This window comes from Coenobita brevimanus, chromosome 111 (assembly GCF_032717465.1).
Source record: "Coenobita brevimanus isolate Jiangsu-jjx chromosome 111, ASM3271746v2, whole genome shotgun sequence".
NCBI classification, from domain to species: domain Eukaryota; kingdom Metazoa; phylum Arthropoda; class Malacostraca; order Decapoda; family Coenobitidae; genus Coenobita; species Coenobita brevimanus.
In genome coordinates this window covers 29,103,074-29,129,241 of record NC_137064.1, presented here as the reverse complement: position 1 = coordinate 29,129,241, position 26,168 = coordinate 29,103,074, and positions in this window count along the sequence as shown.

Sequence of the window (26,168 nt, the reverse complement as noted above, 5' to 3'; positions counted from 1 at the left end):
AGTTCATGTCCCTCAGAAACACGAGAGAGAGAGAGAGAGAGAGAGAGAGAGAGAGAGAGAGAGAGAGAGAGACTGTGTGTGTGTGTGTGTGTGTGTGTGTGTGTGTGTGTGTGTGTGTGTGTGTGTGTGTGTGTGTGTGTGTGTGTGCGTCACTATCTTGAACCAGCATACATTTAAAGGTAGCATGAGACGTGCCAACTTTTTTCCTTCCTACGTCGTCCACAATCTGTCTTGTCTGTCTCTAGTTAAGGGGCTTTTTACACTGTCATTTAATACGTAGCTTCTATATTCACTCCCTAACGCTCTGCTAACTGCTGCAGAACTCTATAAAGCTCTTGAGTACGGTGGTTTTATATTTTCCCTTTCTGCTTCTTCCCACATGACGTAATTCAACTTTGGAGAACCCCTCATAACCTAATGTACTGGTAAAGGAAGGTTGTATCTAATCCTGCCAAACCCAAAGTCTATTTCAAGGTGAATATAAGCGTCTGGAGAACTGAATAAGAATACATCCTCTTAGTGAAATGGCTGACTACAAAACATCCATCGTTTTCCACCATACTATACTTATTACCTTCCTTTACTCTATGCAAAACCACACAGCCTCCTATCGATCGAACGGAGAATGGAAATCTAAGCAACAAGGGAAGAATATAATTAACTCTTACATTACATATGATTCTGAATTTAAGCCTGTAACGAGTGACTGCAAAATATGAACTAAGCAACATGGAGAGAGTACGAAAAACATGGACAAATTTTACCCCACTCCTAAAGAAAAGATACTGGTTACGTTAAATAGGTCGTTAATGTGTGTGTGTGTGTGTGTGTGTGTGTGTGTGTGTGTGTGTGTGTGTGTGTGTGTGTGTGTGTGTGTGTGTGTGTGTGTGTGTGTGTGTGTGTGTGTGTGTGTGTGTGTGTGTGTGTGTGTGTGTGTGTGTGTGTGTGTGTGTGTGTGTGTGTGTGTGTGTGTGTGTGTGTGTGTGTGTGTGTGTGTGTGTGTGTGTGTGTGTGTGTGTGTGTGTGTGTGTGTGTGTGTGTGTGTGTGTGTGTGTGTGTGTGTGTGTGTGTGTGTCTCGGCCCCGGTTCTAGTTCGAGTTCCGTTCATGACGTAATATGCGATTCGATTACCTTTATAGTTGTAATTACAGGTGTGGATGCGTTCGCGGTTGTGGTTGTACTTCCATATACACCTGACGACTGAGGATGATGATATAGTGGAAGCTGTAGTTGCCGAAAAGTAGTGATGATGGTTAAGGATGCCATTGTACCTACAGTTATAATCGTGTTTGCAGTTAGATTTGTAGTTATGTTTGCGGTTCTGGCTGTACAGTAGTTAAGGGGATGGTTGTGGCTGTGGTTATGTTTGCAAATGCAGTTATGGTAGCTGTTGTGAATGTGGGTTATGGATGATGAGTTTTGTTATTGCAGTTATGGTTGCAATTATGGCCCTGACTGTGGTTACAAATATGGTTGTGACTTAAGATTTCAATTGCAATTCTGGTTGGAGTAAAGGCTGTGGTTATGAGTGTGGTTGTGGTTATAGGAATAGCTGCACCTAAGACTACGGTTTCAACAGACAGACAAGTGAAGAGGGGAACAACAAGGTGAGTAGAAAAAGAAAGAAAAGTAAGGAGGGAGGAGAGAAAGACAGGGATAAAAGGGGCAGATATGAGGGGATAAAAGGAGGAGGGATGAGGAGAAGAGAAGCACAGCAAAGAGTGAATAAAAAAGGAAAGGAAAGAAGAAAAAAGGGGAGAGAAGTGATAAAGAAAGAAGGACAGAGAAGAGAAGAAAACGCAAAAACGAAAACTAAAGAGAGGGAAAGAAGGAGATAAAAGATAATGGGAAGGTGAAGAAAAAAAGAAGAAATTGAAGAGAGGTATACAGTAGGAGAGAGGAAACCAGAAGATAAGGGAAGAGAGGAGAATACTGAGGTTGGAAGGGACAAAAAAGAGAAGGAAGAGGAAGAGAAAAGTATGACTTGGAAAGAGACGATAGAGAAGGAGAAAAATATCAAGGACAGCGGCAAAAATAGAAAGATAGAAGAGATGATGGAAAGCGAGAGGAGGAGGAGAGAAGTAAAAAGGAAGACAGCAGAGAGGAAGCATGTCACAAACATGATACGGTTACTGTGACGATTATGGTACGAAGGGATATGGATCGGCGAACAGGGAGGATGTGAGGAGGAAAAATAAAGTAGAAGACAGATGATGGAAGACAGGAAAACAAAGAGGATAGGATATAGTGGTGAATTATTGAGAGAGAGAGAGAGAGAGAGAGAGAGAGAGAGAAAGGGAGAGAGAGAGAGAGAGAAAGGGAGAGAGAGAGAGAGAGAAGGATGACAACGATGATACGGTTACGGATGCGGTTAGGGTACGGGGCTTTCTTATGTACGCTGGGAACGAAACTAGGGGGATAAGGGAGAAGGGAGGGGAGGGGAGGGCGGAAGGAGAGAGGAGGAGAGGGAGGGCGAGAAGGGAAAGGAGGGGAGGGGAGGGAGATATGGGTGGAAGGAGTTGTGGAAAATGAAAGGAGATGGCATAAAGAGAAACAGTTTTAGTCCAGCATTTTCGATCTGATGACGCAATTTTCATTTAATTCTTACTACCATCAAACTATTTTATTCCTTTTAAGCAAGACTTCGAAAAATGTGGGCTACATTTAGATTTGTCTCACCTTTTCATTATAATATTTTTCCACTATGATGATTATAATCGCGTGGAAGCAACAAAGACAAACCGATAATTTACCTCATCTGATTCAAGGACTTATCAATCAACCGGCGTCCCCCAAGGCTGCCTGCTCTCACTCACGCTTCCCACCGTCTGCACATCAGAGCTCGGGTTCACTAACAAACCAGTGATTTAATCCCCTTCGTAACTAATATTTTTGTTTGAATAATAAACAAGGGACAAGGAAGGTTTCTGCACATTTTCCTTTGTGTTTCATTTAAAAATAAAACTCATGGTAAGTTTGAATTTTAAGAAGTTCTGAAGACTTGAAAGATTCTATATTTCTTCCTGTCCTTTCCTAAAAAGGCAAATCATACTGACGACAGGGAGGTCTATCTATCTATCTATTGCCAGACGCCTCAATCCCGTTTGGGGTGGCCACAAACAAATCGCCTCCAAGTCGCCCTGTCCCCCGCCATTTCACTCCCCTGCTCCCAGCTCACACCCCCCTCTCTCATATACCTCTCCACCCCATCCCTCCATCTCATCCTCGGCCTCCCCCTCCCTCTTTCCCCCTCCACCTCACTCACATACACTCTCTTCGTCAGTCTTTCACCCTCCATCCTCTCCACATGGCCAAACCACCTCAGTGTGTTCCTCATAACGCTTCCTATTACATCCACATCAACACCACAACGCTCCTTTATATCCTCATTCGTCAGCCTGTCTCTCCATGTGACTCCACAGGCTCCTCTTAAATAACTCATTTCCACTGCTCTCACTCTTGACTTGTGTCCTTCCAACAACGTCCAAGCTTCACTTCCGTACGTTAGAGTTGGTATCACAATACTGTCATGTAGTAACTTTTTCACTTCCATGCTCACTTCCCTGTTTCTTATCACTGCTTCCAAGGAACCAGCAACCTTTCTTCCCTGCTGTACCCTTTCAAGCACTTCACCCTCCAAACCTCCATCCTTACTCATCACACTACCCAAGTACTTAAACGTACTCACATTTTCCAATTCCTCACCATCCAACCTTAACATCAATCTCTCCATTTCGAATGCTAAGCTGTAGCAATGGATTATTTGAATGCGGTAGTAATCACTAAGAATTGCTATGAAAGGGTGTACAGACAATATAGTTTTTTTTCTGCCATTGAGAAACACAAAATAAGCCGCAAAACGACAAAAATCTGAACCAGATTAAGGTAATGAACTATAGTAAGCTTATAGTCTCGCCTTATACAGCCCTTTCCCGTCCTATCTTTTACAGCCTCCTTCCCATCTTCGCTTCTGTTATATTCTTCTCCTCCCCCTCCCCCCCCCGTTCCCACCTGTTCCATACTGTATTATTACATATCCCTTCATTCCCTCACGAAGCACTCAATCCCCTACCCACCAACCAATCCCCCATTATTTCATCATAGGTTTACTGTGAAGGGGGGATGTTAGAGGAGGTACAGTAGGTGCAGGATAATTGGAAACCCCCCGGTGTGTGTGTGTGTGTGTGTGTGTGTGTGTGTGTGTGTGTGTGTGTGTGTGTGTGTGTGTGTGTGTGTGTGTGTGTGTGTGTGTGTGTGTGTGTGTGTGTGTGTGTGTGTGTGCGCGCGCGCGCGTGCATATTTTTAGTGTTTTTGATAGCTAAATTAAGCTGTAATGTAAGTCTATAAATGATGAATCGGTGGTGGTGTCCTTATTACTCCTGTACGTGGGTCTGGGGAAACAAGTTTTTTTTCTCTCTCTCTCTCTCGTTAATGTAGGTGAAATTAGAGTGTTTGCATTCTTCCAGTCTAAGTAGTGCTTTATGCATGTCCTTTTTGCGTGTGCTTATGAGTTAACCAAAAACTTGCAGTGCTGTTTCCCTTCGCATTCAGTGTATGAATGTCTCTGTTCTATGTAGAATCATTTTAGCTGAAGCATTTGTGCATTGGAGCTTATGCGTTTTTTTTTTTTTTTCGTTCTCCAGATTCTTTCAACGTTGTTCAGTCTAGCCGCTCCTTGCTTGACTATCGAGTCGTTCTGGTAATGCGATATTTGTTATAATCCGTTACCTCATCAGAGGCCAGAAAACCATGATGTTGATTTGTTTTTGCAGCAAGGACAGGGAAAACATTGTGCAGTCTTCTCATGTCTCTTTTCTTCCAGCAAATACAGATAAATATGATAGCAGGTTATTTATTTATTTATTTATTTATTTTTTCAGGAAGAACAAGGAAATGAAGTGGGGCAACCTCCAGCGTTAAAATTTACGTGAAAAATGCAGAGTTCATTTCCAACATGGAATCGATGATAAGTTTGTCTGTATATATCGACAAAAATGTTGGCCCTTGGCACTGGCTTGTCTGGGATGGGACTGGAAGGGAGCTGTAAAGGGTATGCAGAGGGGAAGTGAAATGAAGGAAGGAAGGGCGGCGTAGAAGGGACGGTAGAACACAGTGCTTGAGGTAGAAGGAAGGAAGTGTAGAGGGTGAAAGGAGTAAGAGAGATGAATTGGGCGAGGGTGCTGCAGAAGGCGGGGGAGGGGGGGTTAGAGCTCGGTTGGAGGAGGAGGAGGAGGAGGAAGAGGATGCTTAGAGGTGTAGGCCAGTGTAGTAAACGGATCTCTTACGTATGGTGGGAACAGCACTACAGGGAGGGAGAGTGGGAAATGGTAGGGTTCTGTAGGTAGGACGGAAGTTGGCAGTAGTGAGCATGAAGGGGGAAGGGGAGCAGAGCACTGGAAGGGGTATGGGTGCGGGGGGGGGGGGAGACGGTACTTTACCGAGACACGTGTTCAACTGCAAGACAGAGGAGACCCGATTTGTGGTTAGACGTTTGTGGTGGGAAGGAAAGTCTGTGGTGGTGGACAGCGGGACTTCGTAGGGAGGCACTCGAGCTGGGAAGGAAGTGTGGGGAGAGACTGGAGTGATGGGAATGAAGGATGAGGAGAGGACGTCATACCTTCGTTAATCCACCTAATATCGCAGGTTCCAGTCCGAAGGTATCAGGTGGAGATGGGCATTAATTTGTGTTGTAACTACTATATTTTTAGTGTTATATACCTACTGACATGCTATAAACCAATGATTCCCAAACTGTGAGCTGAGCATTCCCAGAGGTATTATAGGAGACGACTTTTTGAGGCTAGCGAGGAGAAAAAAAAATGGAATGATGGAGTTTGTATTACCTTCCAGTGATTCAGAAAGTCACGATCATGTATAACTAACCAGCCTCTCATTTCAAAAGGAAAGAGTTCACTCCAGTGAACGGTTAAGCAAATTTCTGAGTATCAGTCTAGCTGGTGCTGAAGCTCAACACCACCAAGGAGGTTATGCTTTACCCAGCGTTGGTTTGTCATTTGTCTGTCTGTTAGCAGGGTTACTTAGGAAGTTATGAACGGATTTTGATAAAATTTTGTGAAAGGGTGGGCCATGGGCCATGGAAGAAATCTTTATATTTTGGGGCGGATCCGGATCCGGAGTATCCTGCACAGTATCTCCAAAAGTTCTCAATGAATTTCAATTAAATTTTGTGGAAAGGTGGGCCATGAACCAAGAGAGAATTGATTAAATTCTGGGTCGGATCCGAATCCGGATCCTATATCCAAGGATCCTGATTTGGATCCTTTTTAATGGAAATGGCATTGGCGGAGGTATGCACTCGCCGAGCGCTTTCTACGAGTAGTTTTGGAACTGCTATCTTTTGTGACTCATACATTAGAAACAAGGACCTCAAGTAACAGGCGAAATTAAAGGAAAACTGACTGTACTTTAGACCAGTGCGCCTCAGACCTAGTTTAGATATTATGAAAATAGTACTTTCCATGTGTTTATGTCTCGTCATATATTACAAAATTATAGTAAGCTACTCACTCGATTAAATCAATTGAGATAAACTAAACACTGGCATACTAAATTGGATACACACAATTTTGTGAGTAAGTGGGAGGAAGGAAGTCAATATTCCGGTTGCTCATAGCAGCAAACGTTATTTATACTAAGTTATCATTACCTCCGCCAAGGAGGTTATGTTTTTGCTGGCTTTGGTTTGTTTGTCTGTTTGTCTGTTAAAAGATTACTTAAAATGTTATGAACGGAGTTTGTTGAAATTTTTTGGAAAGGTAGGGTATGGCCCAAGGAACTATCCATTAGATTTTGGTGAAGATCCGGGACAACATCCGGATCCAGGAATTATTTGTTTGTTTGTCCACACAATATCTTCAAAAGTTCTCAATGAGTTTCAATGAAATTTTGTGGAAGGGTGGGCCATAGGGAAGGAAAGAATTAAGTAAATTAGGGGGCGGATCCGGATCCGGATCCTGCAATGGCATTGGCGGAGGTATGTGCTCTCTGAGTGCTTCATAGTTCTAAATATATGTTTTCATCCCTGTTCATTTGTTTGTTTGTCTATTACTAGGATTACTCATAAACTAAATGAGAGCTTTGGAACAAATTTGGTGGGTTGGTAGCCCATGTCCCAGAGAACAAGCGATTAACTTTTGGAACCAATCCAGATCGTATTGCAGCTTCTGGATCCGGAAAACACTTTCTGCGAAACCCTGATCACTAATGAGAAAACCTCACCCACTGTGAAGAGTGGTTTAGAAATTACGTTGCCCGTGCCGGAGAGATGTGCGCCACTGAGTACCCCTCTAGTTAGATATGATATTCAGGGTCTTCTTTGTAACAAACAGCTTGGAGAGGACCACTCGGCTTGTTGCTGTTGACTTTCCTTTGTACTCCTTTGTCCTCAATCTCATCCTCCCAACATCTTTCTACCACTCACCTACCCTTTCTTCTCCACCATCTGTATCACTTCCCACCTCCCTCCGCTCATAAACAACCCCTCACCCGCACACCGCTTTCAATTGCGCGGTCCATCCGTCTCCATTACGGCCGCAGCGTGGGGGCGCCGCAAAATAAACCCTCTCACTACCCTTTCTTTACAACTAATAACCCCGACAGACTCATGTTACCAGCAGGATGCTCAACCATCCTGTGGTAGTTGGTCGTAGGGGTGAAAACTGCTTAAATTTCTCCCACCGTAAATGGCTGCTGCAGTAACTGCACGTCATCATTAACAACATCACCATCATCCTCACCATCATCATCATCATCATCGCTATCATATTTTCAACTTGTATTTAGGATGATTAAGTAATTGCACGTGGTTTATAGAAGAGAATAACTACAGAAGGCCAGCTGGCATAGGGATGGGCTTCTCTACAAGATGAATAACAAAAGCGAACAATAGGATGAAAATCGACTGGTTATCCAAATCACCCAAACAGCAAATGATGTAAAATAATGTGGAAGATTAATGTGAAATTCACTAATTACAGACGACGTTTGTTCGCAGCATTATAGCAAGGAATTCTATACGTCCCTGAGGAAACAGAGCGTAAAGGTGAAAGTCGTGTGTTTAGTCAACTTTAACTGTTAATGATGTAAAAATAATAATCCTTACTTATTTCTCTTCAATTCTGGCGAGAGTTTTTAATTGCCTCTACGGCAGTTGGATGTCCAGGTGAAAATCCCGTACCAATCCCACCTTCTCCAACCGAGACGTTAACAGGGGGTCTTGACGTTCCTGTTTTACCAGGACAAAACGATAAAAATAACCTGTTTATCCGCAAAAGATGCCGATAGGAGTATTATTTTGCATCACCGAATATTTTGCTTTAATATTCAGTCCAGTCTGGATGTCAAGTCCTTGGAAGCTGTAAAAGTGAAGATAAAAGTATAAAGGAAGAATCTTATACACAACTTGAATTTGGCTCTCTTTTGTTTTTATTTTTTCTTGAAGGGAACGGTTTGCGGGCTCCTGGCTTTTGGTTCCTTGTTCCTTGCACTGAAAAAATAAATAAATAAATAAAGTTTATGAATACGGCCCCAGATGTAAGTGTGACAATCGCGTGTTTGTCCCACTCTCCCGACCAGTAACTGAAGTAATTACACATGCCACGATGTGAAAGTAACCTGTTTATCCGTAAATCTGGGTAGCCTGACCGTCCTGTGGAAGCTCAACGTAAAGGTGAAAATCGCGTGTTTATCTCACATTTCTGAACCGTAAATGGCTACAGCATGGTGCCAAGTCAAGGTGCAGGAGTGACTTCAGTATCTATACTATAACCACCCAATCGGACAACACAATCATCTCATCCTTATCTCAGGATTAGATGAAGCTTAGATTTCAGCCCGAGACTAACCAGACAGCCCAACAGAGGTGAAAGAAATTTGATCCTTTTGATAGGTGTAGCTAAGGCCTCATTTGGTCAAGATTATCCTGTGTTACTCACCAGCAGAGGAAGTGAGATTTTAGACCATGTGGTGGATGTGGCGATGGGTGTAATTAGCCTGGGGTACCCTACCGTCCGGCATAGGAGAGGATTCTGTGTTTTATGGTCGGTAGGACTAGAAGTTAAACTGGGCTGGAAAACCCTCATACAACCCAGCACACTGCCCCAGAGTGACAAATATCAGTCTTATTGTGTATGGGACTAGGGATGAAAATGGTCTCAAATATCCTGCCCCAACCCACCAGACCATCCCAAAGAAGACGAGATTTTGGGTCATAATTATCGGTGGGACTAAGGGTTAAATTACCTTAGAATACTCTACCCCAACCCAGCAGACCAGCTCGAAAGGTTTTTGGATTGTGAGCCTTGTGGACGATGGGTGTAAGGATTAAACTGGATTGTAATACCCTATCCAATCCGCCCCTGAAAGGAGACGGGATTCTGAGTCTGTAAGATGGCAAAGGTAAGGATAGAATTTGAATGCATTACCCTGCCATATCTATTAGGAAAAGAAACGGTATTGTGGGCCTTGTGGAGGATGGGGTTAAGGGATAAATTGGCTTAAACTACATTTTTTTATTCAACTCCACCAGAGGAAGGAATTTGGGGCATTGTTATGAGAATGGTTAAGGGTTAAATATGGTTTCGATTACCTGGCACAACCCAACAGAAGAGGAAGTGGTATTCTAAGTCTTGTGGCAGGTGGGGCTAAGAGTCAAACTGGCGTGGGTGAGAGCGGCACGTGACCGTATCAGGTGAGCACGCGCCCCGGGCTGCCACGTGATGGAGAGAGGCTGTAACACCACCCTCCCTCTCACCCATCCCTCCCTTCATCATTTTCTCTCCATTACTGTCTTATTTTTTACTCATCATTGTCCTATGTTTCTTCCACACACCTGTTTATGTCATGCCTCCCTCACCATCTCTTCCCCTCCCTCTCTCCCTCCCTCTCTCCTTCCCTCCCTCCTTTTTTTTTTTTTTTTCCATTATTGTCTTTTCTCTTTTTTCATCATCGCCTCACGTTTCTTCCACACATCTCATTACCTCATGCTTCTCTCATCATTCCCTCTCTTCCCTTTTTTCTCCATCTTCCTCTCTTACTTTTTCTCATCACTTTCCGAAGTTTCTTTCTCACACCTCTTTATCTTAAGCTTCCCTACCACATCAACTATTGCTCCCTTCCTCCCTCCATCTCTCTCACTCCCAATCCTTGTCTTTGATTTTTCTCACCATCCTCGTCTTCATTCTCCCACATAAACTCTTCTCTTCCTCCCCTCTACTTGCTTTTGATTCTTCTCTTACCCCTTCCACTTCCCGTTCTCCCTTTCCATCATTTTCCCATCCACTAATGGCTCTCATTTTTCTCGTTGTTCCACTCTTCATTTTTCTTCACATCAATTTGACTTATGCCCTCTGTGTGTCTCTCTCTCTTCTTTCTCACACCAATCTCTACTCTCTCTCTCTCTTTCTCTCTCTCTCTCTCTCTCTTTCTCTCTCTCTCTCTCTCTCTCTCTCTCTCTCTCTCTCTCCCTTCTTTCCCTTTTTTCCCTCCCTCTCTTCGTAACCTTTCTTCATTACACTCTAAACTTTGTCATCCCTCCTCTTATACCTGTCTATCTACCAGTCTATCTACCTATTTCTATCTATATATCTATGCTATTTTTTCTCTCTCCCACCGCCGCCACCACACCCTTCAGTCCGTGAGAATAGGGGATGGGAGTGGGATGACCGGGGTGGGAATAGGCTGCGAGATGTGGTTCCTACGGTGAGAATGGGGAGGAGGAGGTTGCTAGGGTGGTTGTGGGTTAGATGCGATTGATTAAGTGTTGCTGGGATGGACAGATAGAGGTATTGCTGGATGAAGATAGACAGATGTGTTGCTGGATGGGAATGGATAGATAGAAGTGTTGCTGGATGGGGATGGACAGATAGAAGTGTTGCCGGTTGGGGATCGATAAATAGAAGTGTTGCTGGATGGGGATCGACAGATAGATGTGTTGCTGGGATGGACAGAACTGTTATGTGGTAGACTTGCTGGGAAAGGGAAGCGCTGAGTTAGACAGGAGCGATGACAGGACAGAGGTGTTGCTGAGATCCTTTTGTTTGGATAGATAAAAGTATTTCTGAGGAGTGTTCCTAGCAAGAAGAGGTAAACATGCTCCTGGAATGAATATAGGTGTTGTTGCGAGGGACAGATAGAAAAGTTGCTAGGATAGAGAGAAATATTGCTAGGTTGGATAGACAGGAATGTTGCCAGGATAGAGAGAGAAATATTGGTAGGATGGATAGACAGAAATGTTGCTAGGATAGAGAGAGAAATATTGCTAGGATGGACAGATAAAAATGTTGCTGGAATTGACAGAAGTGCTGATAGGACGGATAGACAGAAGTGTTGTTGGGAAGGAAACACGTGTTGCTGGGTAGAAAGAAGTGTAGGAATGGATGGATAGAAGTGATACTGAGATAAAGAGAAGTGTTGCTGGCTTGGATTGGCTTGCTTGGAAGGCCAGAGATAATGTGATGGCCGTGGCTCAGTGGGTTAGAGCGCTCCTCTCTGACCGAAGGGTCGGAGGATCGAATCCACCCAAGGGTCATTGGTAGACATCAGGAAGGGCATCCGGTCATAAAATGCTACACGCTCCAGTTCAAAAGTCCTCTACCCAGGGGCAACGCCTTAGCCCTTCAGGGATACCTGGCGTAAAACCAAATTATTTATTTATTTATTTATTTTAAGAGATGATGTGAGAGACGGAGATGATGTGATGGATCATGATGATATGACGGACAGTGATGATGTGACTGACAGACGATGTGATGGATAGTGATCATACAGCAGACAGAGATGATGTGCTGAATAGAGAGGATGTGATGGACAGAGATGATGTGATGAACAGAGATGATGTAATGGATAGATAATGTGGCGTCAGAAGAGGATTGTTATCGAGTAGGGACAGAGACATTATATATATATATTTTTGTTGTTGCTCAGAAGTGCAACATTCCAAGCGAAGTCCCATGAATCTCTCTTTACTATTAAACTGATTCCTTATTCTGAATTCTGCTTGCATGCCTCGCCCATTATATTTATCCACACATTCTCACCCCTAGTATGTCCAGCTCTCTAACACAATAGTTAACTCATATTCTCAGTCTTGTCTGTACACAGTTGGTCACGTCTGGATCAGCATTGCTCGTCCATATTTCCCTTGGGACTGCAAACTGGCTGATCTTGAATTAGCCTTGTGGACATCCTTTTTACAAAAAGAAAAAGATTTGCAGGCTTTCATAATTTGGAATACATAACGTCGAAAAGGATATAAGATCGACTGCAGTATTTCCCATATTTTGTACATCATGCCAATATGGAAACATACACAATTTTACGAAGACGAAAATATGATAATATGGAATAATAATTGTTAAAAATACAAGAAAAGAAAGAAGGAAACTGCTAAAAACTAACTCCCACCCACATGGAAAAGCGACGAGTTAAACGCAATAATGACGACTGCAGACCATAACACCATCAACTGGAGAACACAGGAAGCACTAACATTAACACCGCCACTTAAAGAACGGGAAGAGAACGGGTCACGTAGTGCGGGAGATTCGGAGAGAACAGATGGGGGTTAGGCGTAATGGAGCGACAGGCCGGAAATGGAGTGGGAGAGAACTGAGAACAAAATGGATGGAGTAGGTTCGTAAAATTTTGTAAGGTGGACGAGTATGGTGAGGCTGAAGGGAAGAGGAGTGATGATGATGATGATGATGATGATGATGATGATTACTAACTGAAAGGAAGAGAAGCGATTTATTACTAGATGTGATCATGATGATTACTGTCTGAAGGGAAGAGAAGCGATATATGATGATGATGATGATGATGATGATGATGATGATGACTATAATCGTGCTTAGAGCAGTATATAACGATGGAAAATGTGATGGACATAATGACGGTAATGGTGTGGGCATTAAAAGGGTGATATTTTAAAAAAGTTCGTAATATTTTTTAAGGTAGAACAGGTTGATAAGATGATGGGAAGGAAGAGGATGTATCCTGATGATGATGATGATGATGATAGGGAACATTACAGTATAGTGTGTTGTCTGGATAAGAAAAGGATCTCTCTTTTCTCTCTCTCTCTCTCTCTCTCTCTCTCTCTCTCTCTCTCTGAGTAATCCACAGCACAGTCAAGGAACCGTTTATCCATTATTTTTACAGACGTTCGAATAATAATTATTTGTGGAATCTACCTCCCATTAGAGGCAGCGTCAGTCAATACAGAGGTTATATAAATCTGGAACTGCAACACACACACACACACACACACACACACACACACACACACACACACACACACACACACACACACACACACACACCAGAACAAAGTAGTAAGTCAAGAACAGAAGCCGAGGACTAAAAAAAATATACAACACAAAAACACAGGAAATCAAGAATGAAAGGATATTGCATTGAGCCCGTTAAAAGCACACCCACCTCTCCAACCAAGCCATTCTCCAGGCCATTCTTCCCCCCTGTGTACTGTGTAGGTGTAGCGAGTTAACAGGTGCTGATGGAAATGTGGGGTGCAGTCACGTTCACTTCTCTTAATTACTTTACCAACAACAAACTTCCTAAGGTAATAGTGCTGAGGGGTGCACCTGTTGGGTTATTGTGCTTATTGTAGTCTGTGCTTCCTAGAGCCAGGTGGGACGGCCAGGTGTGTTTTGATAAGGAAGCTGGTATGTGAGGATGGGGTGAAGGCAGGGGATAGTGTGAAAGAGGAGTGGGGAGATGTAAGGGAAGCAGGGGAATGTGCAAGGAGGTGAAAAGGGTACTGATGAAGAGGAGGGCGAAGGTATGAGGACAGTCGGGAAGGGTGCAGTGAGATGAAGATGGTAATGTGGAGGGTGAGGGCGAAGATGTAAGGGAAGTAGGGGAAGGTGCAAGGTGAGCAGGAGGGGTATCTACAAAGAAGGTAGATGAAGGTAGTGACGTGAAGGAATACAGTGTATGGGAGAAATGCAAGGGAGGCAGGGAGAAGTGTAAAATAGATGGGGAGGTACGTGTTATGTAAGGCTGATAGTCGTGTGCGATAAGTAAGTATGTGAGGCAAGGTAATGTGGACTGGGGAAGGGAGCTGAGACTGGCATGGAGATGAAGCTGTAAAAGAAATAAGGAAAGGTACGCTGGGAGGTAGGAGAGCTGGTGTGGCGGGAATAGGTGAACCTGGGGGGAGGGAGATGGTATTTAAGGGAAGTGAAAGGATGGTAGGGGGAAGTGCGAAAGAGTCACAGAAATGTGTGCATGAGGTAGAAGAAAGTGCGAAAGAGATCGGGGAAAGGGTTAAGAGTGAGGGTGAACAATGCAGGGGACAACCCGAGAAGGTAAGAAAGATGAAAAGGAGGTAGCGTGAGGCGCAAAGACGGCTGCAAATATTTATTATAAAAAAAGAAAATAACAGGAAAGTGAACGGCAGGTAGGAGAAGGTCTAACGGAAATAACGACTGAGGATGTCCTGTGTGTATTGCTTAGTGAAATGCTATGTGAAGGTGGGAGGAAGGAGGGGTAAACATGGAAAGACAGGAGGAGGTTGCGAAGGAGACAGTATGGGAATGTGTAAAAGATGATAAGGGGAAGGAGTGAATGACATGGAAAAGTTGATGTGAGGAAAGCAGAAGTAATCTGTGACGAAGATAAGGTTTAGACTGAAAGTGTGGTATAGATGCAGACGGGTAAAATGACAAATAATAGGTAGGTGTGACGGGGAAGGACAAAGTGGTGCGGAGAAGAGATATGGACAGGGTTGTGTACAGGTATAAGTGGTACGGTAAGGTCAGGTGTTGAGGAAGGTGTGCAGGATTAGGTGGTGTGGTAAGGTGATGTGCAGAGGAAAGTGTGCAGGTATAGGTGGTGAGGTGGGGCGAAATGAGATGTAGAAGAAGGAGTGCAGGTATGGGCGATTAGGTAATGCGATTTGAGATGTACAAAGCTGTGCAGGTATAGGTGGTGAGATGACGTCAGGGGATCTATAGAGGAACGTGTGCAGGCAGGGATGGTTAGGTGAGGTGTAGAGGGTGTGTAGGTATAGCTGGTGAGTTGAACTGGGGTGATAAGTAGAGGGAGGCGTGCAGGTACAGGTGGTGAGGGGAAGCGGGGTGATGTTTAGAGGGAAGGTAATGAAGGTCGTAATGAGGGTGGTGGGTGAAATGTTAGATAGGGATCGAACATAAAGGGAAGGTGTGCAAAATGCAAGTGAGATAGGGTGTAATAAGCTATTGTTATGGGCAGGTATGGAGTGGTAATAAGAGAGGCAGGTGTGTAGAGAGGAGATGGGTGTCTATTCGTCAGGTGTATGTGATACGTGTGGGAGATAGGAACGTAAGAAAGGTATACGAAAAATAACTTCGTGATGCAGGGGTTTTATGTACTGTAGATGTGAGAGAGGGAGGTATGTAAATATGCCAGGCAGGTGTGTAAGTGTGTGAAATAGGTGTGTGAGGAATCTGGTGCAGGCAGGTGTGAGAGACAGGTGTGTGAGGCAGGCGTGAGAGACAGGTGCGAAGATTAGTGAGGGGTACTTGTGTGAGGAAGATGGTATTGGCACATGTTCGGGCAGGTTTGGAAAGTAAGGTGTACGAGGAAGGTGTGCGTCGTACGTTTGTGAGGCAGGTGTAACAGGTATGACTGAGATGGCTATACGAATCGTGCACAAAACAATCACACAATGTCAACTTTCACTCTGCGTGTATTACCACCTCCTGTTTGATTTCCGATGGCATGAGTGAACAGGCAGGCAGAAGAGTTCAGCGAAGTTTAGAGTTTATGGGAATCCAGGAGAGAGTCAACTGCAATTTTGGTCCATCAGCAGGAAATTCGGGGGCAATAACAAGCGGCGAACTTCAAGAGAAAATCACAGCAATGGAGCAGGAACACCATACTTACGGAACATTAACAAAAGCCAGTTCACTCTTAGAAACCATACACTCGCTGGCTGGGAAGGCTCAATAGCACATCCTTCTTACTACTTACTTTTTTACTTGTCGCGTTAACACTATCATTTGTTATTCAAGTAAAATTTCTCGATGTCAAAAATATGAAAATAACATACAAGAGATTATGATGGTGATATGTGCAAAATAAATTCCTTGTTATTACTTGTCGGTGTTAGGGCGTCTCAGCTCACAAGAATATGGGTTTTCCAGGATGTGGTCTCTTTTTACATGAAGTTTAGCTGTGAAGTCGTGTGGATCGGTTAGTTCTAGCGTGTGACATTTTTGTATCACTTCAAAAGTTCTTACAACAGGATTTCCGGTTGGGTATGAAGAATATTACAACTGATCAAACAGAACAAAAGGCTTATTTTGACTAATTCGTGTCCAACAGTACAACTTTCCTCGCCTTGAGAAGATACATACTTCATTCATGTACACAGTATATTAGCATTTCAGGTATTTTGACTAATTAAAATAAAAACTTTAATGCTTGAGCGTGTTATATTTTTTCGTAATGTGCTAGTTAATTAACTCAGTGAGCAATAAATTACTTTACTATTCTGTCAACAGACCGAATATTACGTTCCATAGAGGAGAGACTTCCTACCTAAAAAAAAGAGAGAAAGTATTAATAACACTCTCAGGATATGAGAAACATTAATTATTTCATTCCAGATATCATCGGATTTTTTTTTTTTTCAACCTAACTTGTGGCTTTCCATTTTCTAAGGGATTAATCGAAAGATCCCTTTCCATGTCTCTCGGACCCCTTCACTGCGAAAAGTCTCCCCTAAGCTGAGTACTATCGTTCCTCGCTGGAATGAATATATTAAGAAAAGCGACTCTGAGCTGAAAATATTAAAAGATGTGTTAAGTCGATGTTAGGTAGCTAGTTAAGTGTATGGTATAAGCAAGCAGGTAGGTCGGTAGGTGCATAGGCAATTAAGTGTGTGAAGTAGGTATGGAAGGGGGGATGTGAGGTAGGGAGGTAGGTAACTAGGTATCTAGGTAAGTAAGTGTGTGAGGCACGTAAGTAAATGTGTGAGGTAGGTAGGCAGTTAAGTGTGTGAGGTAGATGAGGAGATGCGTGAGGTGGGTAGGCAGATGTGTGAAGTGGATAGGTAAATGTGTGAGGCAAGTAGTTAAGTGTGTGAAGTACGCATGGTATGAGGTGGGCAGCTGTGCGTGGTTGGTAGGTAGGGAGGTGAGAGACAGGTATATGTAAATGAATAGGTAAAAGGAAAGCGCATACGAGTTATGTGCGTGAGAGGTATGTGCATAAGAAGCAGAGAGAGGGGTGCGAGGCGTGGGTTTAGCCTGCGTGAAGAGAGGGTTTGTGGGGGCGATAAAGATTTGAGAGTTAAGTGTGTGAAGGACAGGTATATGAGACAAACATATGGCAGCAGGTGTGTCTAGGATAAGATAATGATTGGTTGGTTGTTGTGTGAGATGCAGTGGTTGTCAGGTGTGTGAGACAGTAATCCCAGGGGCAGGTGATGAATAATATTGCCCAAATATTCCTCGACAGTCGTTAAAGGCCACTGAAGAAGGCATGAGGCCCCATCCAACTTCCTTTCTCATCAGTTTCATAGTTGAAAACAGCAACAAATCAAGCCAACTCTTGTAAACATGAGCGGCAAGGCTTAATAGCGATGATCATGATGCGTGAGAAAGTTGCTTGAAGCTGGTGTTTGGCAGGAAGAATTAAAAGTGATCGGGAAGCTAGAGAGACATACCTGTCTGCGTATCTAATGCACGCGCTCGCGCACACGCGCACCCTTACACAGTAACTATATATAAATATACAGATAGATAGATGGATAGACAGACAGACATACAGTTACATATATATATATATATATATATATATATATATATATATATATATATATATATATATATATATATATATATATATATATATATATATATTAATTCATTGTATATCAGACTAAGGATGCATTACGACCGTTTCGTCACAAAATTTGGATAATGTAAATAAAATGATATGGCGCCAAGCAAGTAGACAGACAGATAAAGAAAGACAGACAGATAGACAGGCAGGCAAACAGTCAGACAGAAAAAGACAGACATCGACAGTGACAGACAGAACGACAGCTTAGACAGATAAACGAACAGGCACACAGACATGTATTACTTGGCAGGTGAGAAGACCATGTGTGTAATGACAGGTGTGTGGACAGAGAGTCGTGAGAAAGTATTGTGGAGGGAATGACGTGTGGCAGTGTGTTGTGTAAGAGAGAGAGAGAGAGAGAGAGAGAGAGAGACAGACAGACAGACAGACAGACAGACAGACAGACAGACAGACAAACAGAGAGTCAGTGAGACAGTTTTGCATGAAAGGCAGTATAACACATCACTGAAAATGGCAACAATACGACAGAACGTGAAGCAGTGTTAGAGACAGTGGGACAAGACAGACTGGTGTGTATATGAAAGACAGACAGGTGTAACGCAGTAAGTAACAACAATTACACAATAAGAGAGAAATAATAAGAGGCAGGTTATGCATGAGACAGTTAAAGAGAGAGAGAGAGAGAGAGAGAGAGAGAGAGAGAGAGACTAATGAGACACTGACATATACCAGTGAGAGACAGTAAGGTACATGAATGCAAGTGAGATACGAGAGCGAGAGTGAGTAATATGAGACAGTGAGAGATAAAAGTGGGAGATACGAATAAAAGTAGCAGAAAAAAAGTGAACGAAAGGTACGAATAGTGAGAGCCATACTACTGAGAGACACAGTGAGAGACAGGTGATGTATGTTACAGATAAACGGTGAGAGACAGTGAGGGACAAGAATGAGAGATAGAGATACGAAGAGACACTTAAAAATACAAATGAATAACTAATAGAAAGAGGAATAAGGCAAAAAGGGAGAGAAACAGATGGTGTTACATATTATATACAGTGAAAGACAGCTAGAGAGACGGATGAGAGACAGTTTGAAATACGAGACAGATATAAATACGAGAGATAGTGAGAGAAACGAATAAGAGAGACAGAGAGACAAGAACGAAAGAGTGAGTGAGAGAGACAGTGAGAGAGACAGGTGGTGTGTATGGTCTGATGCCTTCCCCGACCACTAGTCACCCTCCTAATAGATCTTTTACGTGACAAACTTAGCTCCCCCCTCACCCCCCCTCTTCCCCTCATCCGCCACTCCCCTTCCTCTTCCCCTCACCCCACCTACCTCTCCCCCTCCCCCTCTATTAGGCCCCACTGCCGCTCTCTGTTGTGGTGGCATACAAGACAAAACGTTCACTAACAACATCTTTCAATTATATTTATTTCTGGTTATATTTTAGGGGACTGGCTAGCAAAGAACATGATTTAAGACTGTCATATATTACACAGAATCAATATTTCTAGTTAGTTATATTATACAATGTTATTTTATTATATTTTACGCCCTCCCTCACATCCTTTCCGTTATCCCCCCTTTCCTCTTCTCTCCCTTCTACCATCATTACTTACTCCACTACTTCTTACTTATATATATATACTTGTTTATCTAATTGTAATTACCCGTCCTCGCTGTTTACTTTTTCGCTTCTGTTTTCTTTCTCGTCTTTGTTCCCATTCCTCTTATTTTCCTCCTCTCCCTTCACTTTAGTTTCTCTCCCTCTCTCGTGTTGTTTATTTCTGACTATAAATCTGTCTCGATATTTTTTCCGTCCTCTTCAGTCTCACCCTCCTCCTCCTCCTCTTCACTTCCTTCGCTTCTTCCTCTTCCTCCTCCTCCCCCTCCTTCTCCTCCTCCTCCTCCTCCTCCTCCATCTACTACCGTTCTTTTCGTGTTTATTTCTGGGTATTTATTCGTTTGCATATTATATAATCCTCTAATGTACTCTTTGCCTCCTCCTTTCTATTTCTTCTTCCTCTCCCTGTTTAATTTTGCATCACTTTCTTCCTTATTTCTGGTTATATATTTGTATTTTTTTTTCTTTCTCACATATCACTCTTGTACTCCTCTTCCCTCCTCCATTTTATCTCTTTCATCTAGTTTCTTTCCTTGTTCAGTTCTGGATATTCACATGTCCGTACCTTTTTTTTTTTTTCGTCTTCATTTTCATTCTTCTCCATCCTCCTCCACTTCCTTCCTCCTCCCCCTCTTCCACATACTACATCCGTTTTCTTGTTTGCTTCCGGTTATTTATTTTCTTCCCTAGTTTCTGGTTTTACCCCCCTCCTCGCGTCTTTTCATTCTCTTCATCCTTTTTCCTCCTTGTGTTCCACTTAGTCGTGTTGGCGACGATGATTTTTTTCAACTTTGATAGGCTGGAATTATAATTCTCTTTGCGGACTGTCCTATGGGATCATACACTTTTCTCACTTATAAAATAAATAAATAAACAAACAAAATAAAACCTGCACATACGGAGAAAATGGGAGAACATGAGGTGGGAAGGATTTGTAGAGTTATAAGAAAGGCAAGTGGAGAGAGTGGGGGAGAAGGGTGAAGAAGGAAAGCGGGAAAGAGTGAAAGGAAAAGGGTTAAGGTGGGAGACAGCTGAGTGAGTGAGTAAGGAGGAGGAAGGTAGGAGGCGTGAGGAGGGAGATGTTGAAAGAGAGGTAGGAAGGGAGAAGAGAAAGAGGGGAGAGTGAGGGGAAGGTGAAACAAGTGAAGAAAGATGAAGAGGAGTGGGAATGAGGAGTAAAGTGGAAAAGTGAGGGGTAAATGGGAGCAGATTTGTGATGATAAAGATGAAGAAAGGTAGGGGCGCGTGATAAGATGGGTGAAGAAGGAAGGGGAAGAAGGGAGGGTGAGGGGAAGAGGACGCGGAGTTCTGAGAACAGGGGGAGATGAAAAGGGGTGAAAGATGCGTACTGAGGATGATGAATGGATAGGGGGTGAAGGGGTATCGAGGTGGGAATAAAGAGATAGGAACTGTGTAAAGAGAAAGGAAAAGGGAGGGTGTAGAAGGAGGGGCTGAGAAAGTTGTAAGGGAAGATGTGAGAAAAGGGACAAAGAGACCGGCAGGGATAATGTGGAGGAAAGGGGGGAGAGTAAGGGAGTGGATACTGCGTGAATGCGGTGGGGGGGAGGGGGAGGGAAAGGGAAAAGGGGGAGATGGAAAAGAAGCAGAGGAGAGGGAGTACAGAGATGGAAAATAAAGAGACAGGAGGGGATGTTGTGTCGGGGGAGGGGAAGAGGGGTGAGAGGAGGGGAAGAAGGGTATGAAGGGGTGGGTAGGGAGAAGAGACGAGTTACGAGATCGAAGACGGAAGGTAAGGGAGAATAGAGGGGTTAAGTTGGTGGGGACGCACTGGAATGGGAAGGGGGTGAAAGTGAGGGGGTAGGTACCGGGATGAGAGATGGAGGAAAGAGAGGGCGTGAGGGTATGAGGGAGGGGAAAAGGGAAGGGGTAAAGAAGTGATGGCGGTGGAGAGACGGGAAGGGAGAGGAAAAAAAGGAAAGAGAGAAGAGGGGGAGAAAGAGAGAAGGAGAAAGGGATGGGGGTGAAGAGAAAGAGGAAGGTAAAGTAAAGAACTGGGAGAGGGAAGACTTACAAACGAAAGGAAGTTGGAAAACAGGATGAGGAAGGAGGTGTGAGGGGAGATTGGAGGAGAGGGAAGAGAAAGGTGGGTGAAAGAGTGAAGGGAAGACGGAGCATCAGGTGCAGTGTCAGGTGTTGTGAAGGAACAGCAGTAATGACCTGTAAGCGGACAGGTGACGCAGGTAGCAGGCAGGTAGTCACAGTGTTAGGTGAGGAGGTAGGCAAACAGACAGATGAAATGGACAGCCAGACAGGTAAGATAGCAGACGAACAGGTGAGAATGCAGAGAGAAAGACGGGGAAGAAGGTAGACAAATAGAAAGCAAGTAGGAAAAATTTATTACAGGAAGAGATAATAGCACTGGAAAGCTGGGTGACAGGCAAGCAGAGAAATAGGCAGAGATATAGGCAGACAGAGATGCAGGCAGACAGGTAGATAGAAATGAATTTCCCGAGCTAGACCTTGCTCGATCATATAGCCCAGCTCGGGCAGGGCACCAACTCTTGACCCTTCGGTCTTAAGTCAGGCGCTCCACCACTGAGCCACCCTGCCCCCACAGGTAGACAGAGAGACAGGTTGAGAGGTAGTCTGCCCGGACACACAGGTGAGATGAGTACGAGACGAGGATGAACTTGGTAGAAAATATTAAGCAGCTAGCAACAGGAGGCAGGTGCGGTAGGGCGGGAAGGAGGCGAGTAGATGGAGGAAAGCAGGTACAGGAGGAAAGCAGGTACAGGGAGGAAAGCAGGTACAAAGAGGAAGGCAGGTACAGGGAGGAAAGCAGGTAGATGAAGGAAAGCAGGTAGAGGGAGAAAGGGGAGGTAGTATGAGAAAGGGTGAAACAAGTAAAGCTGAAAGGCAGGTAAGCAGGTGAAGAAGTGAGGCAGGTAAGTTGGGTGAGGATGAGAGAGACGGGTAGCCAGGATGAGGCAGGCAGACATAATAAGGCAGAGAGAGAGAGAGAGAAGCAGGTAGGCAGGGTGAACTAGGGAGAGAGGAAGGAATAGATGTAAGCAGGGTGATGGGGGAGAGAGGTAAGTAGACAGGGTGAGGGAGAAAGGCAGGGAGGCAGGGTGAATTAGGAAGGACGAGGTAGACAGGCAGGCCACAAGAGGAGGGAGGTAGTAGGCAGGATGAAGGAGGAGGGAGGCAGGTAGGCAGGATGGAGGAGGAGGAAGGCAGGTAGGCAGAGTGAAAGAGGAGAGGGATAGATGGGCAGGGTGAGGGAGAAGAGAGGCAGGTAGGCAATATATGAAGGGAGAAAGGCTTGCCAAGAGGGTGAGGATGAGGAAGGTAGGTAGGGTGAAGCAGGTAGGCAAGAGGCAGTAGTGAGGCAGGAAGAGGCTGTCCTGTGGTGTGAGAGTTGAGGGTAATTGATACAACACTTCCTTTTCATGGCTGGTTGCCTCCTGGTCCTGTGTGTGTGTGTGTGTGTGTGTGTGTGTGTGTGTGTGTGTGTGTGTGTGTGTGTGTGTGTGTGTGTGTGTGTGTGTGTGTGTGTGTGTGTGTGTGTGTGTGTGTGTGTGTGTGTGTGTGTGTGTGTGTGTGTGTGTGTGTGTGTGTGAGAGAGAGAGAGAGAGAGAGAGAGAGAGAGACTTGAGATTCAGTGTGCAGACCGGATAAACATTTACTCACAAGTTACAGTCTGAAGATTCGGTCGCCATAATCATGATATTCAACGCCTAGTAAAAATAATAATAATAATAATAAATACATTGAATTAATAAATAAATGTGTAAATGAACAAATAAATTAAATAAACAAATAAATGCGAACAGTAACAAAGACAACGACGACGATGATGATGATGATGATGATGACGTGTTGTTAATGATGATGATGATTAAGAAAATGATAACCATAACCTCCAGGGGAATGAGAAGATATACACCAGCCATTACTTCCGATCACGTCATAACAGGCAACTATAAGGAGAGTGAGTGTGGTGCAAGATCCCCCACCCCCCAGCACTCGTGTTTCTTTTCTCCCTTTCTATCCTTGTCCTTAACTGATCGTATAGTTTTTGGTTATAACTTTCCCAACACCAAACATCCACGAGAGAATCCACAGGTCTGTTGCTGTTTGCTTTCCTTTGTACTCCTTTGTAATTTGTACTCTTCCTTCTCCTTGTCCTCTACTCCATATTTTTTCTCTTCTTTCTCCTATTATATGTCCCCTTTTTCTCTCTCTGAAGATATTTTCCCTTTTCCTTCCTATTTTCACTCCCACTTTATTTTTTCTCTTGTCTCTATCCCACAATCCTGCATACAGCCTCTCTTCATTAAATTCTATTCATACTTCTTTCATCCATGTACACTCTCTCTCTTCCTCCATTTTTTTTCTTAACGTACTTTATTCATCCACGTCCATTCTCTCTCTCTCTCTCTCTCTCTCTCTCTCTCCTGAATTCTTTCTTCCATCCTATCTTTCCTTCAATTCCTCCCCCTCCTCTTCATTTTCTTTTTTCTTTTCATTCCATCTTCCTTAGCACTCTTCTCCCTCTCCTTCCTTCGTTCCTCTCCGTCCTTTTTCTGTTACCATCATCATCATCATGACAACAAACCCAACCATCACCACTATCACTCACGCTCCCATCAACACCTTCGTTTACCCCATCACTGCTTCAGATCACCATCACTACAACCTCATCTACCACCAAGGTCAGCCAGCACAATCACTATCACCAGAGCTTCAACAACCTATCTCTATCTATCTATCGCCAGACGCCCCAATCCCGTTTGGGGTGGCCACAAACAAATCGCCTCCAAGTCGCCCTGTCCCCCGCCATTTCACTACCCTGCTCCCAACTCACACCCCCCTCTCTCATATACCTCTCCACCCCATCCCTCCATCTCATCCTCGGTCTCCCCCTCCCTCTTCCACCCTCCACCTCACTCACATACACTCTCTTCGTCAGTCTTTCACCCTCCATCCTCTCCACATGGCCAAACCACCTCAGTGTGTTCCTCACAACGCTTCCTATCACATCCACATCAACACCACAACGCTCCTTTATATCCTCATTCGTCAGCCTGTCTCTCCACGTGACTCCACAAGCTCCTCTTAAATAACTCATTTCCACTGCTCTCACTCTTGACTTGTGTCCTTCCAACAACGTCCAAGCTTCACTTCCGTACGTTAGAGTTGGTATCACAATACTGTCATGTAGTAACTTTTTTACTTCCATGCTCACTTCCCTGTTTCTTATCACTGCTTTCAAGGAACCAGCAACCTTTCTTCCCTGCTGTACCCTTTCAAGCAATTCACGATAGTAAAATCCATCATTAATCATCACACTACCCAAATACTTAAACGTACTCACATTTTACAATTCCTCACCATCCAACCTCGCTATACCTTCACTGACTTCACCTCTCTCAAAGACCATCACTTTACTCTTCCCTACATTCACCTTTAGGTTCCGTTTCTTACACACTCTCTCAAACTCATCCACCAAGCCTTGCAGCTCCCCTTCATCTTCACTCAACAACACAGTATCAGCTGCAAACAACAGTACAGGGAGTTTCCAAACACTATCCTCTCTCACCAGGGCCACTCCAACATCCACTACCCTACCTTGTACCTCTTTTATTACCCCATCCATGTACAGATTGAACAACCATGGAGACATGACACATCCCTGTTTCAAACCAACTTTCAAAGAGAAAAATTCACTTAGTTCACCATCCACACGCACTGCAGCCTTAGCACCATCATACATACTCTTCACAGCATTCAACAACTTCCCATCTACTCCATATATTCTTAACACTTTCCACAATCCTTGTCTATCCACCCTGTCATATGCTTTCTCCAAATCCATGAAAGCCGCATACAACTTCTTTCCCTTCTCTAGAAACTTTTCCACTAAAGATCTAAGAATGAATATCTGATCTACACAACCTCTTCCCTTCCTAAAGCCTCCCTGTTCTTCTCCAACTAATTTCTCTGTTCTTTCTCTAACTCTGTCTATAAGTATCCTACCATACACTTTTCCTATTATACTAAGAAGACAAATGCCCCTATGATTACCACACACTTCTTTTTCCCCTTTTCCTTTGTACAAGGGGAATAATTATACCTGACTTCCAATCCTCCGGGACTCTACCTTCCTCCCAGGCCAATCTGCACATCTTCCACATCCATTCTACTACTATCTCTCCCCCATGCTTCAGCATCTCACCACACACTCCATCAATTCCTGGGGCTTTCCCCGATTTAACTTTCTTCATTGCTTCCACAACCTCTATCCTACTGATTTCTACCTGTCTTCTCACCTCCCTCCTTCTCCCAGCCATTCCCCAGCCACTTATACTCATTACTTCCATCCTCTACGTTCAACAATTCCTTAAAGTGTTCTCTCCATCTGCTCACTTTTTCTCCCTTCTCCACTAGTAATCTACCATGTTTATCTTTCACTCCCCTGCTAACTTCACTTCCACCCTGTCTTACTCTTTTCACTTCTCTCCAGAACATTTTCTTACAGTCCCTCCACTTTACACTCAAATTCCTTCCAAATTCCTCATCCACTCTCTTCTTACTCTCTCTTACTAATCTTTTCACCTCTCTCTTCCTTTCCACATATAACTCTCTCTTCTGCCTCTCAACTTCTTCCACGCCCCTATTTCTCATCCATTCATTGTATGCTTTCTTCTTTTGTGCCACAGCCTGTTTCACCTCTTCAGTCCAC